General features: G+C 39.8%; 1 protein-coding gene across 5 annotated transcripts in view; it reads right to left on the bottom strand.

Annotated features, from left to right (window-relative positions):
• The window catches only part of LOC143021424 (lachesin-like), a 586,585-nt gene that overhangs the window by 391,636 nt on the left and 179,949 nt on the right, over positions 1–15,000 (bottom strand). For all 5 annotated transcript variants that reach the window (XM_076178871.1, XM_076178874.1, XM_076178872.1 and 2 more), the window contains one exon: positions 8,228–8,260. The gene's annotated coding sequence lies outside the window, so the exon portion shown is untranslated. The remainder of the gene's footprint in view (positions 1–8,227; positions 8,261–15,000) is intronic.

Here is a 15,000-nt window from a genome sequence, read left to right as displayed (position 1 = left end):
TGGTAAATAAGAAACGTAGTCCGAACGTTTTCGTCTATCATTCCCTTGATGATGTCTTAAATAGACAAAAATGTATATATATATATATGTATATATATATATATATATATATATATATATATATATATATATATATATATATATATATATATATATAATATATATATATATATGTATATATATATAGCCTATCACCAGGCAATTTCATTCAATTGATGAAAGCTTCTTCTTCACTGTTTGAATGCTAAAGAAAAAAAAAATTATTTAACCTCTTTGCTTACGCCAGCGATGATAAAATCTCTAGCCTGTGCCATAATAGTGAGGCCATCGTTTGAGGAAGTCTCGATACCGTAGCTAAGGTGACGTTCCACTGAATGATTTCAATCATCTACCGTCATATAGAATATAAAGTGAGGAGTGTTTCACCGTAACAAAAGTAGTCAGGTCTATATAAAGTAAGACCAAAGGAAAATAATAACAACAAATAAAAAATATGAGAGAAAAAATGAAGATATTAGTCGTGGTAGAAGAGAATGAGAAGGCGTGAATTCAGTGTAAAATAAATACAAAAAAGAGGTAACGTAGATTACAGGATTTTGTCGAGAGGTTTTCGCTCAGAGGAATAAAAACCATAAGGTGACAACCAGAAGCAAATATATCAAGTAGACATCTGTCTCAGGAAAGTGAAACTGGTTCAGGGAAGAACGGAGAAGAGGGATCAGTGGAGACGTTTTTTGGCAGAAACTATGCGGAAGTCAAAAGCAAGCGGAAGAGGGAGTTAGGGAGTATTTATGGGATACGGGGGAAGGAGAAACCAGGAAGAAAGTTAGCGAGGGACTTCTCATGCTAGCGGTTCCTCTTTAATAATTGTGTTTATGCTAACGTAAGACGGGAGGTTTTAGTCAGCTAAAAGAGGCTCAAGCTCAGAACGATTGTGTTATCTAAGTATAATGGATTTTTATTTTATTCTTTTTTTTATCTATTTTTTATATATATATTTTTTTAAGAACAATAAATCCTCTGCAAGTCAAGTAAGAAAATTAAGGGGATTTTTTTTTTTTTTTTTTTTTTTTTTACAAAAATATTCCCCTGAAGTTAATCAAATCACCTGTCGGCAGACAAGATGCATATACAAAAAAAAAGAAAGAAAAAAAAACACAACCTTGTAGGTGAATTTGACACCCTAAAGGCCGAAGTTCAGTTGAATGAAATTGTCCGGCGCTAATCAGATCATATGTAAAGCGAGATACTAACGATGGTATTCTTGAAAAAAAATCTTTCCTCCTATAGATGTTATATAAACCCTTGGAAGGGAAAGATTTATAAAAGGATTTTTTTTAAGAATACCACCGTAAAAATCTTACGGTGGTATTCTTAAAAAAAAAAAAATATTCCCTTATATAAACCTTCCCCTTCCAAGGATTTGTATAAGATCCATATAAGGATTTTTTTTTTTTTTTTTTTTTTAAGAATACCACCGTATTATCAATCCTCTCAAAACTGGAACCCTGTGCGGCTGAATAAATGGATCCCGATCGATTGAAGCCTCGTTCAGGTCAGATATCACTTCATCTTAATAAGGTCTTCTGACGTTTAGTATAAAAGGAACTATAAAGTGATCAACGGTAATAAAAGAAAATATTACCATCAACTGTTTGGAGTTGCCATTCTTACTAATCAATTGATTAATCTATCAATTCATTCATCGATTTTCATCTTTGTAAGGAAGTCCTTCTGTGTTAACTAAAATAGACTATGTCAAGTAGCTCAACTCTTTGAAGGAAAGAAAAAAAAACACGGACTCTACTGATAGGGTACCAAGGAGATGAATAGAATAGGCTGTCAATCTCCGGTAAGTTCTAGAACTCCCAGGTGCTGAGATTAATCTAGAAAATGTTGTCAGTCTACGGTTTATTTTTTTTTTTTTTTTTTTTTTTTTAAACTAAGGTTTTAGAAATTCCAGGAGGTGCTGGGATCAATCTAGGAAATGCTGCCAGTCTCCGGTTGACTGGTTTTTTTTTTAACTAAGATTCTAGAACTCCCAGGAGATCCTTGAGGACTCTGTTTCTTGTAGAAATCTAGTAGTTATAGTTTCTATATTTAGTTGCTTTGGGGTGCTGGACTGCCTATACTTGACTAGAGTGGGATGTTAAAGTTGGAATAGGTTAAGAAGGATAATCTAGAATGAGGGATTGTAAGATAAAGGAGGACTCTGTTCCTTGTAGAAATCTAGTAGTTACAGTTTCTATATTTAGTTGCTTTGGGGTGCTGGACTGCCATACTTGACTAGAGTGGGGTGTTAAATTCGGAATTGGTTAAAAAGGATAATCTAGAATGAGGTATTGCAAGATAAATGAGGAAATGATGGGTGGGATGCCTCTAGATTTCGTTACAAAGGAGGGAATCCGAGGAAGGTAAAGAAGTGACGGGGACGTGGACAAAGAACGGTTTCCGAAAAAGTGATGGTTTGGTGAAATTAGTAATTGATGAAGAGAAGCTTTTGAGTTGGGGAAGGAAGAAAGGAAGGAAGGGGAGGAAGTGCCTTTGGGGTGTAGGGAGAGAGGGAGGTAGGGAGGGAGGGAGGGAGGGAGGGAGGGGAATAACACAAAGAAAGAAATGAAAAAAAAAAATAAAACAAAGCTTACGTCTGCCAAGCGGAGTGGACCACCGAAGCAAGACGTTGAGGGTGAGGGGAAGAGGGGGAGGAGTAGGAAGGGGACAGGAATAGGTGGGGGGGGGGGAGAGGAAGAAATGACTCGTTTTGTGGGGTCTTTTGGTGCCCAAAGAGAGAAAGAGAGTTAAGGATTGTGGTGAGAGGTGGTGAAGGAGGCACTTGTGAAAGGGGAAGGCAGATGTAAAGTTTGGTAGTTTGCTGGGGGAATAGTGATAACAAAAAGTAAATAAAGAAACAAAAAATCTAAATATATATGTAGGGAAATGAATGTAAACTCAAAACACCAGATATGAATAACATAATTTGTACAAACTCATGGCAAGGGAGGCAAATGTCAAAAAGTCGAGAAGAAAGAGAGCCGGAGAGGAACCTTGCGAAATCAAAACATTTTTTTACCGGATTTCGGAAAGCAATGACAAGAGGGGAGAACCGTTTGTATGGGACGAGGAGACGAAAGAAGAGGACGGAGAGGGGGCAGCGGGAGGGGCAGGACGACGGAGGAAAAGTTTTATGGCCGAAGGACATATTGAAAGGGGTTAAGGAGTTCGATGTATGTCGGATCCTTGAACCGCGGCTTCCTCGGCCAGTTACAGAAAAGGAGGACCGGGGGAAGGGATGCAAGGGGAAAGGTGTAATCTTATATACATATATATATATATATATTTATATACATATATATATATATATTTATATATATATATATTTATATACATATATATACATATATATGTATATATTTATGTATATATATATATATATATATATGTATATATACATATATACATATATATATATTTACGTATATATACATATATATATATATATATACATATACATATATATACATATACATATATATATATATATATATATATATATATATATGTATATATATATATATATGTATATATATATATGTATTTCAAGAAGCAATCTGTGTAGAAGATCAGCAAAGGGCATTACAACACTGAGACAGGGTAACCAAACTAGTAGAGATTTCGGTACCAATGTTTCGAAGTTAAATAAATTCATTCTCAAGGCACAATGAATACATACAAAGATCAATGAGTAAATATACAGAAGAGTGTTACAAAGAATGAGTTAGGGCAAGGCCACAAACAAATAATAGAGAATAAGCACGACACCTAGGAGAGGTTAGGCAGAAGGGCTAAACCCCCTCAGTAAGGACAAATGACCACTCACGTCGAGTGGTGGACAATTAGTCCCCGCGCCGTGGGGTGGAAGATTAGATATTATCAACATGAAATGTGCGATCATGGCTTTGGAAGAAGGAAGAACTTGAAGATTTTGAAGCTGTTTATTCATGTCAGGGTTGCTGTGTTTGACATGCAGCGCTTCGAGAATCACAAGTCTTCTGTAGTCTTTTTCCGTGGCATGTAAGCCATCTCGATACTTCAGTTGTAGTCATACCAATATACGACATATGAGGCCCACAGTCCTCGTGTTGGCATACAAATTCGTATTCGGCATGACTACGCTGACGGATAGGGCGTTCGGTGGTGCTGTTATTTCTCATGACTAGGTTACTAATCCTTTTATTTTTGTAGAAAATGACAAATTTAACGTGTCGCTCTCGTTAGGTTAAATTTGGTCATTTTCCACTAAATGGTCATGAAAAATAATACCTTGGAATATGCTGTTTCCGTATGGTCATCAAATCTCATTAAAGGCATTGATAGATTAGAAGTATAATGATGAGTCATAAAACTGATTCCAAATATCAGAAATTTATCACACGAAATCTGACTAAACCATATGAATCTATTTTCGCTAAAAATCGTATACTCAGGGGTGATTTGATACAAGTATTTAAGATTCTAGAGGGAAATGACAACATCAAAATTGATTAAATTTTCACACTAAATGCGAATCAGACAAGTAATAATAGTCTCAAACTGGCAGGATGTAGATTCATTTTGAAAGTGTGTAGAAACAACTTTGCCAACCGTGTAGTAAATGAATGGAATAAACTTTCTGCAATATACTGTAATGCCTGAGAAAGAGAGAGAGAGAGAGAGAGAGAGAGAGAGAGAGAGAGAGAGAGAGAGAGAGAGAGAGAGAGAGAGAGAGAGAGAGAGAGAGAGAGAGAGAGAGAGAGAGAGAGAGAGAGAGAGAGAGAGAGAGAGAGAGAGAGAGAGAGAGAGAGAGAGAGAGAAAGACAGATATTCAGACAAAAAGATAAGAAGATAGACAAAGACAGTCGAAGGCAATCAGGCAAGCAGACAGGTAAACAGATAAACAGACAGATGCAGATATAAAGAAATGGATGGAGGAAAGACACAGACATCTAGACATGGAGACAAATTGACAGCGAGACGAGGGCTTGATCCGAGTCCTATGGTAAAGGGGGAAGGGGGTGGGGGGTGGAAGGGGGGGAATCCAGATCTTGGTAGGGGAGGGGAAAGGGAAGGGGGGGATCACCATCTGGGGGGGATGGGGGGCTATACGGTATCTCAACTGATTTTCATGGGCGGTTGAGAGTTGGCGAGAAAGTTTACTCCATGATGGAGGGGAGGAGTTGTGAGGCGGGGGTGGGGGTGGGGAGGGTGGGGAGTTGTGAGAGGGGGGGGGAGAAAGAGAGAGGGGAGGGGGAGAGGAGAGGGGGGGAGGAAGGAAGGGAGGGGTGGGAGTAAGAAGAGAAGTAGGGAAGGAAAAAGGAGGTAAGGAGGGAAGAAGGGATGGGAAGAGGGAAGGAGGAAAGGAGAGGACGGAAGGAGGAAACAGGGAAAGGAAAGAAGAATAAAAGAAGGGAAAGATGGCCGGTGGAAAGGAAAGAGAAAAGGAAGGAGGGAGGGAAGGAGGGAAGGAAGGAAGGAGGTAAGGAGGGAAATAGGAAGCGACGGAAGGAGGGATGGAAGTAAATCCTATTTATTGACGAGGCGAAGTCCAATGTGAAGAAGCCACAACGGTGCGCGGGTACTTGCGCACACACACACGCACACACACACACACACACACACACACACACACACACACACACACACACACACACACACACACACACACACACACACACACACACAGTGTATGAAGAGAAAAAATTATTGATCGGGAAGGAGCCCAAAGTATCAGATGAAGACGAAAAGGAAAGGTGGAGGGGGGGAGAGGGAGGAGAAGAGGATAGGGAAGGGGAGTGGGAGGGGGAGGAAGGGGAAGGGGATGGGAAGGGAAAGAAAGAGGAGGTGAGGGGGAGGAGAGAGGAAGGGGAGGGGAGGGGAAGGGAAGTGAAATGTAGAGGGGAGTGGGAAAGGAGTGGTAGGGGAGGGGAGTGGTAGGGGAGGGGAGTGGGAGGGGAATGGGAGTGGAGGAGAGCGGGATGGGATGGGATGGGAGGGGAAGGGGTTCTAAAGGCTGAAGGAAGAGGGGTGGGGAGGGGAGTGGGAGGGGAGGGAAGAGAGGGGAGTGGGAGGGGAGGGGAGGTGAAGGGTGTTAAAGGGAGAGGGGTGGGAAGGGGAAGGGAGAGGGGTGGGAAGGGGGAGGGAAAAGAAGAGGAGAGGAGAAGTGATGGAGAGTCTGGAGGAGGTGGAGGGGAGATGGAGGGATATTGCAGGAGAAGGGGGAGGAGAGGTGGAGGAAAGATGGAGAAGATGACAAGAAGGGAAATGAGGAGGAAGAAAGGATGTAAAGATAAGAGGAGTAAGAGCAAAGGAATAGGATAAATAAGAAGAGGAGGTGAAAGAAAGAATGAGAAGAAAAAGGAGAAAGAAGAGGAGGAAGACGAGGATGTGAAAAAACAAGAGGAAGAGAAGAAAGAAGAATAGGAAGAGGAGGAAGACGAAAAGGAGGAGTAGTATGAGGAGGAGGAGGAAGAGGAGGAGGAGGAGGAGGAAGAAGAGGAAGAGGAGGAGGAGGAGGTGGAGGAGGAGGAGGAGGAGGAAGAGGAGATTAGAAGACTGGAAGGCGCGACTGAACAGAAAAGTTTTGAAAGCTGAACCCTCGCGTTGTGAACGAGGAGGAGAAGGAGGAGGAGGAGGAAGAAGAGGAGGAAGAGGAGGAGGAGGAGGAGGAGAGGAAGGGAAGAAGTTGTGCCATCTTCACTTTCAATACGAGTCGTAACCGAAAATCACTGAGGCGTAGAGGAGTAAAAGAAGTGATAAATAAATATAATAAATACAGTAAATAGATATAGTAAATAAATAATTGTATAAATACATAAATTGGATATAATAAATAATCAATCAACTAATCAATTAATCACTCTATCAAACAATCAACCAATCAATTGATATGGAAATAAATTAATAAATAGATTAATGAATGAATAAATAAAGGAATAAACAAAAAGATAATTAAATAAATAAGCAGATAAATAGATTATATTAAACAAATACGATTGAATAAATGCATATGATAAAATGAATAAATTAATTGATAAATAACTGAATATACAAATAGATAAATGAATAAATAAATTATTACATATAGGAAAAGTAGAAAATTAAGGAATGAATTAACAATTAGACTGATGAATGAATACAACAACAAAGATATATGAATAAATTGATGGATAAATAAAAGATGAATATGTAAATAAAGAAACTAAAAAATACGATAGCATAAATAAAAAACGAATTAATGAATAATAAAGTATTTAGTTAATGAATTGATTTATTATATATATATATATATATATATATTTTTTTTTTCTTTCTTTTTTTTTTTTCTTTTTTTTTTTTTTTGTAAATTGGGAGTGAAATGCCATGAACGTATGTTTATATGAAGGAGACAGAATGGAAAAATGAAATAGAATGTAGATAGAAATATGCATTAAAAGTGCACAGATACAACGAGGTCATCACCTTTGCCCTGTGGACTTACACCGCATGAAAGCGGAGATTATTACGAGACTCGATCCCTCGAGTAAGGAGAGTTGAGAGTACGGTTCCGATTGCGCTACCTACGCACGAATCTAATAAAAAAAGTTATGTAATTTGACGAAAGAGGAAAGATGAGCGCAGTAAAAGTGATTTCTTAATGAAAAAATGACGGCTTGAGGTGATGAAAAAGAAACTTAAAAAATAAAAATAAAAAAGACCAAAGGATATTCCAGAAAGAAAAAAAAAAATAATAATAATTTGATATAATGAAGGAAAAGACATAAGAAACAAGAAAAAAGAAAAGAAAAAAAAATAGAACCAATGGAAGCGATAAGAAAACGGGATGAGGGGAGATCAGGTGATGGCTTGATGTGATGGAAGAGACGAAGGTCTGCTTCCTACGGCCGAAGCCACCTGATATGTGATCGGACATTTAGACGATTTTACCAACATTATCCGAAGTCAGAGACACAAGATATTTTGATGACTTCGTTCGCTTCCTACCCAATTTGGACCTGCGTGTTTTCGTCCACCTGTCCTTAGGTAATTTCATAAGAACAGAAAAATGGAGGCGACTGGAAGAGACCATAAGGCCTACACTAGGCAGTTCCATGTCCTTTATCACCTGCCATTCCTATCCATAAAGTTACCTAATATTTTCTTAAAAGTGAGTGAAGCCTTATGTATTCAGAGAATTAAGTACAATTGCACTAACCTGGCCACATTTGAGTTCAAATCCAGAAATTATCTGAAAATAAAGAAATACAAATTAACAAGTAAGAATTCTCATATAAACGAATAAATTCATAAATTAATAGAACTAGTAATCAAATACATTAAATACAGATATAGAATATTTATGGCACAGTAAGATATGCTACGGCCAAGTATCGGCATCTTACTGCAAGAACAGAGGAAGGGAGGGAGGAAGGTAGGGAGGGAGAGAAGGAAGGAAAGTAGAAATAGGGAAGGGTGAGTGTGTGGGAGGAATGGAGGATGTGAAGGGAGGGAAGGGGAAGGAAGGAAGGTCGAAGGAAGGAAGGAAGAAAGTTGATGAGAAAATGAAAATTTCCTTACTCTTTGTCTGAATAGAATTACATATTCCCGGATACTCGTACAATAAGATACTTAAACAGTGTCAATTACCATCTAAAGTAAATTCGTTTACTTTACTGTCATTGACGCTATTTCAGTTAACCTCTTGAACCAGGTTAGCGTTGGATAGTTTAGTCTAGCGGTGGGGTGATGATAAACTTGTGAGGAGAAATAGATTTGAGATATTTGTTGAGATTTGATTTCCCAGACAGTCGGCCATCTTGTGACGTCAAGTCGTGCATCATTGGCTTAACCTGCTGCCGTTGGCCCCATTATCGAGTTGAAAAAAGTTTTGATTTTGTGTTTCAGGAAAATCTTTCCCTCTTCCCCCTCCCCTCCCCCTCTCCTGCTCTTCCCCATCCCCTCCCCCTCTCCTCCTCTTCCCCCTCTCCTCCTATTCCCCCTCCTTCCCCTCTTCCCTCCCTTCCCTCTCCCCCTCTTGTAATTCCTATTCGCGTTCCTCTTTATTTTATTATTTTTCTTCTTTTTCCTTTCCTTAATCCTTTTTCTTTCTTTCCTTTCTACTTTTTCTCCTCCTTTCTATTCTCTTCGTCTTCTTCCTCCTCTTCTTCTCCCTCTTCCTTTTCTTCCTCTTCCTCTTACAACTCTTCTCCATCTTCCTATTCCTCTTACTCTTCCTCCTCCTTCTCCTCCTCCTCCCCCTCCCTTTCCTCCTCCTCCTCTACATCGTCTTTTTTTTTTCTTTCTTTCTTTCACTTTGGCAAGTCAGTCCAAGGCCGAATCGCTCTTTCTGAGCTTTTGAATTCCGTTACAGATTTCTTTGGGACAGGTCATCATTAGCTGTAACGACTAATGAAATGTCTGATTACTTTTTTATTTTTTCTTATTTTTCCCCCGCTTTTTTCTTTTCAATTTCCTTTTTCTGTTAAGTTTCAGCCTTCCAATAGTTCGCTTATCTTTTTTCCTGGATTTCGTTCCCATCAATGGCAACCACTGATTGCCACAGTACCTAGCTATCGAAACACACAAGGTAAAGGTGCCGGCTTTGCTCGAAAGACAAACACTCGATAATATTAGATAGAGAGATAGATAAACAGATATATATATATATCTATATATACATATATACATTATGTACATTATGTATATATATATATATATATATATATATATATATATATATTATATATATATATATATATATATATATATATATATATATATATATATATATATATATATATATATATATATATATATATATATATATATTATGTATATATATATATTGATATATATATATATTTATATAATATATATATATATATATAATATATATATATATATATATATTTATATTAATATATATATATATATATATATATATATATATTTAATATATATATATATATGTGTGTGTGTGTGTATATATATATACATATACATGTATATGTATATATATATATATACGAGTATATATATGTATGTATATATTTATATATATGCACTATATATATGTGTATATATACATATGTATATATATACATATATATATATATATATATATATATATATATATAAATATATACATTATATATATAGGTACATATGCGGAAAAACCACAAAGGAAAAAGAAAAACTGATGACCAAGCGCTTTCGTCTATTCAGACATTCTGAATAAACGAAAGCGCTTGGTCATCCGTTTATCTTTTTCCTTGGTGTTTTTTTTTCGCATATTTAGAATCACGAGTTTATGTGATTTCTCATGCATATATATATATACATATATATATATATATATATATATATATATGTGTGTGTGTGTGTGTGTGTGTGTGTGTGTGTGTGTGTGTGTGTGTGTGTGTGTGTGTGTGTGTGTGTGTGTGTGTGTGTGTGTGTGTGTGTGCGTGCGTGTGTGTGTGCAGTGTGTTATTATTAAGTTTGAGCTGATTACACTGGATTTCATTGACAACCACAGCTATTAAAAAACAATCTCTTTCTATCACACATTCAACCTTATCAAGCTTAATTAAGATTACTCTGAGGCAAAGAAGCTGCAATGCTCCCCAGGGGTTAGAGAGGTCCTGTACTGAAGCATTAATTCTTAGAATGAAATGAAGATTTTCACCTTTTCAAGGTGTGAATAGAAAATGGGAACAATGTAAAAAAAATAAAATAAATAAAGAAAATTGGAAATTACGGTGACTTTTTTCCAGGTCACTGTATTACAGGATCTCGATCGCTACCATCCATCTTCAGATGGGAGGTAATACTCCTACTTGCCAGAAAAAAATATACAAAGTACGTCATAGTGGCCAAGGAGCTTTGGACTCGGGGATTTCAACTCGTCAGATATAGGGAACGTATAGAGTGGCATGTTGGTTCCTATCATTCTACGTATGACAAGGGACCTGTGTTCCAATCTAACAGATTCCTCCTTTCCAGGACTTCCTAGCATATAGGGCAAGGGTAACGACCTCAGAGGCAGCTAAGCGTCTCCATAGGCGAGGTCCTCACATCGATATAAACGGGTAAGTTCTGAAGAGAGGACTTTGCTTAATAAAGTCGACTCACACTAGACAGAATAAAATAAGTAAAGAAGGCGTACACAGTGATGTATTTCTTCGCGTTGTACCAACATGTAAAACACGAAGAACCTTACCTAGTCTAGTCTAGTCTAGCCTACCCTAGCTTAGTCTAGTCTAGTCTACTATAGTCTAGTCTACCCTAGCTTAATCTAGCTTAGTTTAGCCTAGTCTAGTCTAGTCAAGTCTAGTTTAGTATAGTCTAGTGTACCCTAGCCTAGTCTAATCTAATCTCGTCTAGTCTACCCTAGCTTAATCTAGTATAGTCTAGTTTATTCTTGTCAACCCTAGTCTAGTGTAGATTAGTCTAGCCTAGTCTAGTCTAGTCTAATCTAGCCTAGCCTAGACCTAACCTAACCAAACTTGTCCTAACCTAATCTAACCTAATATAATCTAATGTAGCCTAACCAAAAATCTAATATAGCATAACCAAAAGCCAAACCTAGCCTGGACCTCCATGGCCTAACCTAACCTACCCTAATCTAATTTCATCTAACTTAACCTAACATAATCTAACCCAACCAACTCCACTTCGCCTGGCCTAATCTAACTTAACTTAGCCTAACCTAACCAAATCTAATCTAATGTAACCTAGACTAACCAAAAAAAAAAAAAAAAAAACACCATTGTACTGCAACCATTTGTATCCCATGGGAATCAGAATCCGTTACCATATACTCGTATTATTGGTCTTTTTCACATTATATCGTCAAAGTCTCGTAATCTAGAAACTCAAAACCACCTAGAAGGTGGGAAACTTCTCTTAGATGCAATTCTGTGCCCCTGGTTGGGGATCGAGTGCCAGTCCACGGAGTTGCACTTCCAATAGGGATGAGGGTGGTGAGGAGAGCCATCGAAGGCTCGTTGTTCTTCAATCTCTTCAAGAAAAAAAAAATGTCATTAGCTGAAAGGAGGAGGGTCTGGGAACAGTGAAGTGAAACTAAAAAAAAAGAAAATCTGAACTGACGAGAGGAATAAAAAATCTGCTAAGATAAGTTTTACAAATTATTTTTTTTCCGAGCTAAGTACGACTGAATTTCAACAGAAGAGAGAGAGAGAAAGGGTGTGAGAGAGAAAAATGGAGACGCTTTAGGGTCGGATCAATTGGTCTCTCTCTCTCTCTCTCTCTCTCTCTCTCTCTCTCTCTCTCTCTCTCTCTCTCTCTCTCTCTCTCTCTCTCTCTCTCTCTCTCGCTGTCTGTCTGTCTCTCTTTCTCGCTCTCTCTCTCTCTCTCTCTCTCTCTCTCTCTCTCTCTCTCTCTCTCTCTCTCTCTCTCTCTCTCTCTCTCTCTCTCTCTCTCTCTCTCTCTCTGCGACGTGCATGTGACATACCTGTGATGCAATTGTGATGCGAGTGTGACGTCAACGTAGCGTGATTGTGACGTCATAAAGAGGCTTGTGTGACGTCATGTTAACAAACAGGATAATCCCAGATGATTCTCAGTTACAATGCAACTTGTTTGTTGTACAATTTGTAATCCGATCTTCAATCACCTTTTCAAACTTTGGACGCACTCATCCTCTAGTTTATAGTAATATCTTTAATGATTTCATCCTGGTTACCAAAAGACGGTTTTACAGACATCGCGGTTAGGATGAAGAAGGGGAGGGAGAGAAGAGGAGGAAGACAAAGGTAAGTGGGAGGAAGAAAGGTAAGGAGGAGATGGAGAGAGTGAGTGTGGAAGGATTTGTACAGGAAGAGGAGGAGGAGGAGGAGGAGGAAGATGGATGTAGTACAGGGAAGAAGTGGAGGAGGAGAAAGTGTAAGAGAAAAAATTATGAAAGTAAAGAAAAAGAGGAGGAGGAGGAGGAGAGGGAGGAGGAGGAGGAGAAGGAGGAGGAGGAAGAGGAGAAAGAGGAGGAGGAGGAAGAGCAGGAGGAGTAGGAGGAGGAGGAGGAGGAGGCTAACGAAGACGAGAACGAGGTGGACGACGTGAAGAAGAAGAACGAGGAGAAGACCAAGGAGGCAGAGGAGGAATAATAGAAAGAAAACGAGGATGAAAATGAAGAGATGGAGGAGGAGAAGGAAGAGGTGTAGGAAGAAGAGGAAGAAAGTAAACAAAACTACCAGAAGGAGTAAGAAACGGAAAAGTAGGAAGATTAACAGGAGTGACAATGAAAGGAAGATTATGATGATGAACAGGAGGATAAAAAGGGGAAGGCGGAGGAGATGTAGGAGGAGGAGGAGGAGGAGCAGGAGGAGGAGGAGAGGATGGGGAGAAGTAAGAGAAAGAAGAGTAGGAAGAGGAGGAGGAGGAGGAGGAGGAGGAGGAGGAGGAAGAGGAGGAGGAGGAGAAAGAGGAAGGATTGAGGGAGGAGATCAGGAAGATTAGGAGTGGGAGGAAGAGGAAGAAGAGGAAGAGAAAGAGTAGGAAGAAGAAGCAGGGGAGGAGGAGTAGGAAGAAGAATAGGAGGAGGAGGAGGAGGAGGAGGAGGAAGAGGAGGAGGAGGAGGACGAGGAGGAGATCAAGGAGGAGGAGGAGGGGATGGGGAGGAGTAGGAGAAAGAAGTGTAGAAGGAGGAGAAGGAGGAGGAGGAGAAATAGGAAGGCTAGAAGGAGGAGATCAGGAAGAGGAGTGGGAGGAAGAGGAAGAAGAGGAGGAGGAGGAGGAGGAGACCAGGAAGAGGAATAGGAGGAGAAAGAGGAGTAGTAGGAGGAAGAAGAGGAGGAGGAAGAGGGAGGAGGAGGAGGAAGAGGAGGAGGAGGAGGAGGAGGAAGAGAAAGAGGAGGACGAGGAGGAGGAGAGTCCTATGTTCGCTCTATACATTACGTGTGAAGATTTCGGGAAGTCGTCTTGCAGTGGGACTCGAGCGCCTCGTCCTCGGCATGGGAACTCACTTCGCTGGGAGGAGGACCTCTTCGCAGGGAGCAATTATACTTCGGAGAGACGGGACAAGACTTGGAGGAAGAGGAGGAGGGGAGGGGAGGAGGAGGAGGGAGAAGAGAGGAAGAAGGAGGAGGAGGATGGGGAGGAGATAGAGGGGGGTTTGGAGGGAAAGGATGGCTTGAAAGAAGAGAAGTAGTAGGAGGGGCAGGGGGAGAAGGAGGAGGAGGAAGAGGAGGAGGAGGGAGAGGGGAGGAGGAAGAGGAGAGGAGGAGGAGGAGGAAGAAGAGCAGGAAAGGGATGAGTTGGAGAAAAAGAATGAAGGCGAAGAAGATGAGAAAGAAAAGAATAGAGAGGAAGAGAGAGAAAACGAGGAGAAAGGGTTGGAAGAGGAGAGAGATAATAAGTATATTTTTTTTAACAATAACCATTGTTTCTATCCATGGGGTCTATCGATCCGAAGAGATGGACTCGTGGAAGTGGTGAGGGAGATGTCTGAGTGGAGATTAGTCATAGATGACAAGTGTCTGACTTTGTCCGTAGGAATGTCACTAAAATATCGACTTCATGAAATATGCAGCCAATACCCTCCCATGGAAGAAGAGCATGTGAAGGATAACGAGCCGGAGGGAGGTGAGGAGGAGATGGGGTTGTAAGAGAGTAAGGAGGAGGTGGAGGAGGACGAAGAGGAGAGAGAGGAGGATGGGTTAGAAGAGGAGGGATATAAGAAGTAGGTAAGGGAGATTGAGGAGGATGAGGAGGATTAGAAGGAAAAGGAGGAAGAGGAAAAGGAAGAGGAAGAGGAAGAGGAAGAGGAAGAAGAAGAGGAAGTAAAAAAAGACGGGGAAGAGAAGTAGGATGAGGAGGAAGAGGAGATGGGAATCACCTACCTACCTACACACACACACACACACACACACGCACACACACACACACACAAACACACAAACACACACACACACACAAACACACACACACACACACACGCACGCACGAAGCACGCATACACACACGCACACACAA

The sequence above is a fragment of the Oratosquilla oratoria genome, chromosome 42, assembly GCF_046742065.1.
Source record: "Oratosquilla oratoria isolate Oo_2021 chromosome 42, ASM4674206v1, whole genome shotgun sequence".
In the NCBI taxonomy this organism is placed as follows: Eukaryota; Metazoa; Arthropoda; class Malacostraca; order Stomatopoda; family Squillidae; genus Oratosquilla; species Oratosquilla oratoria.
Note: the sequence above shows the minus strand (reverse complement) of the source record. Positions and strands in the feature narration are given on the sequence as shown.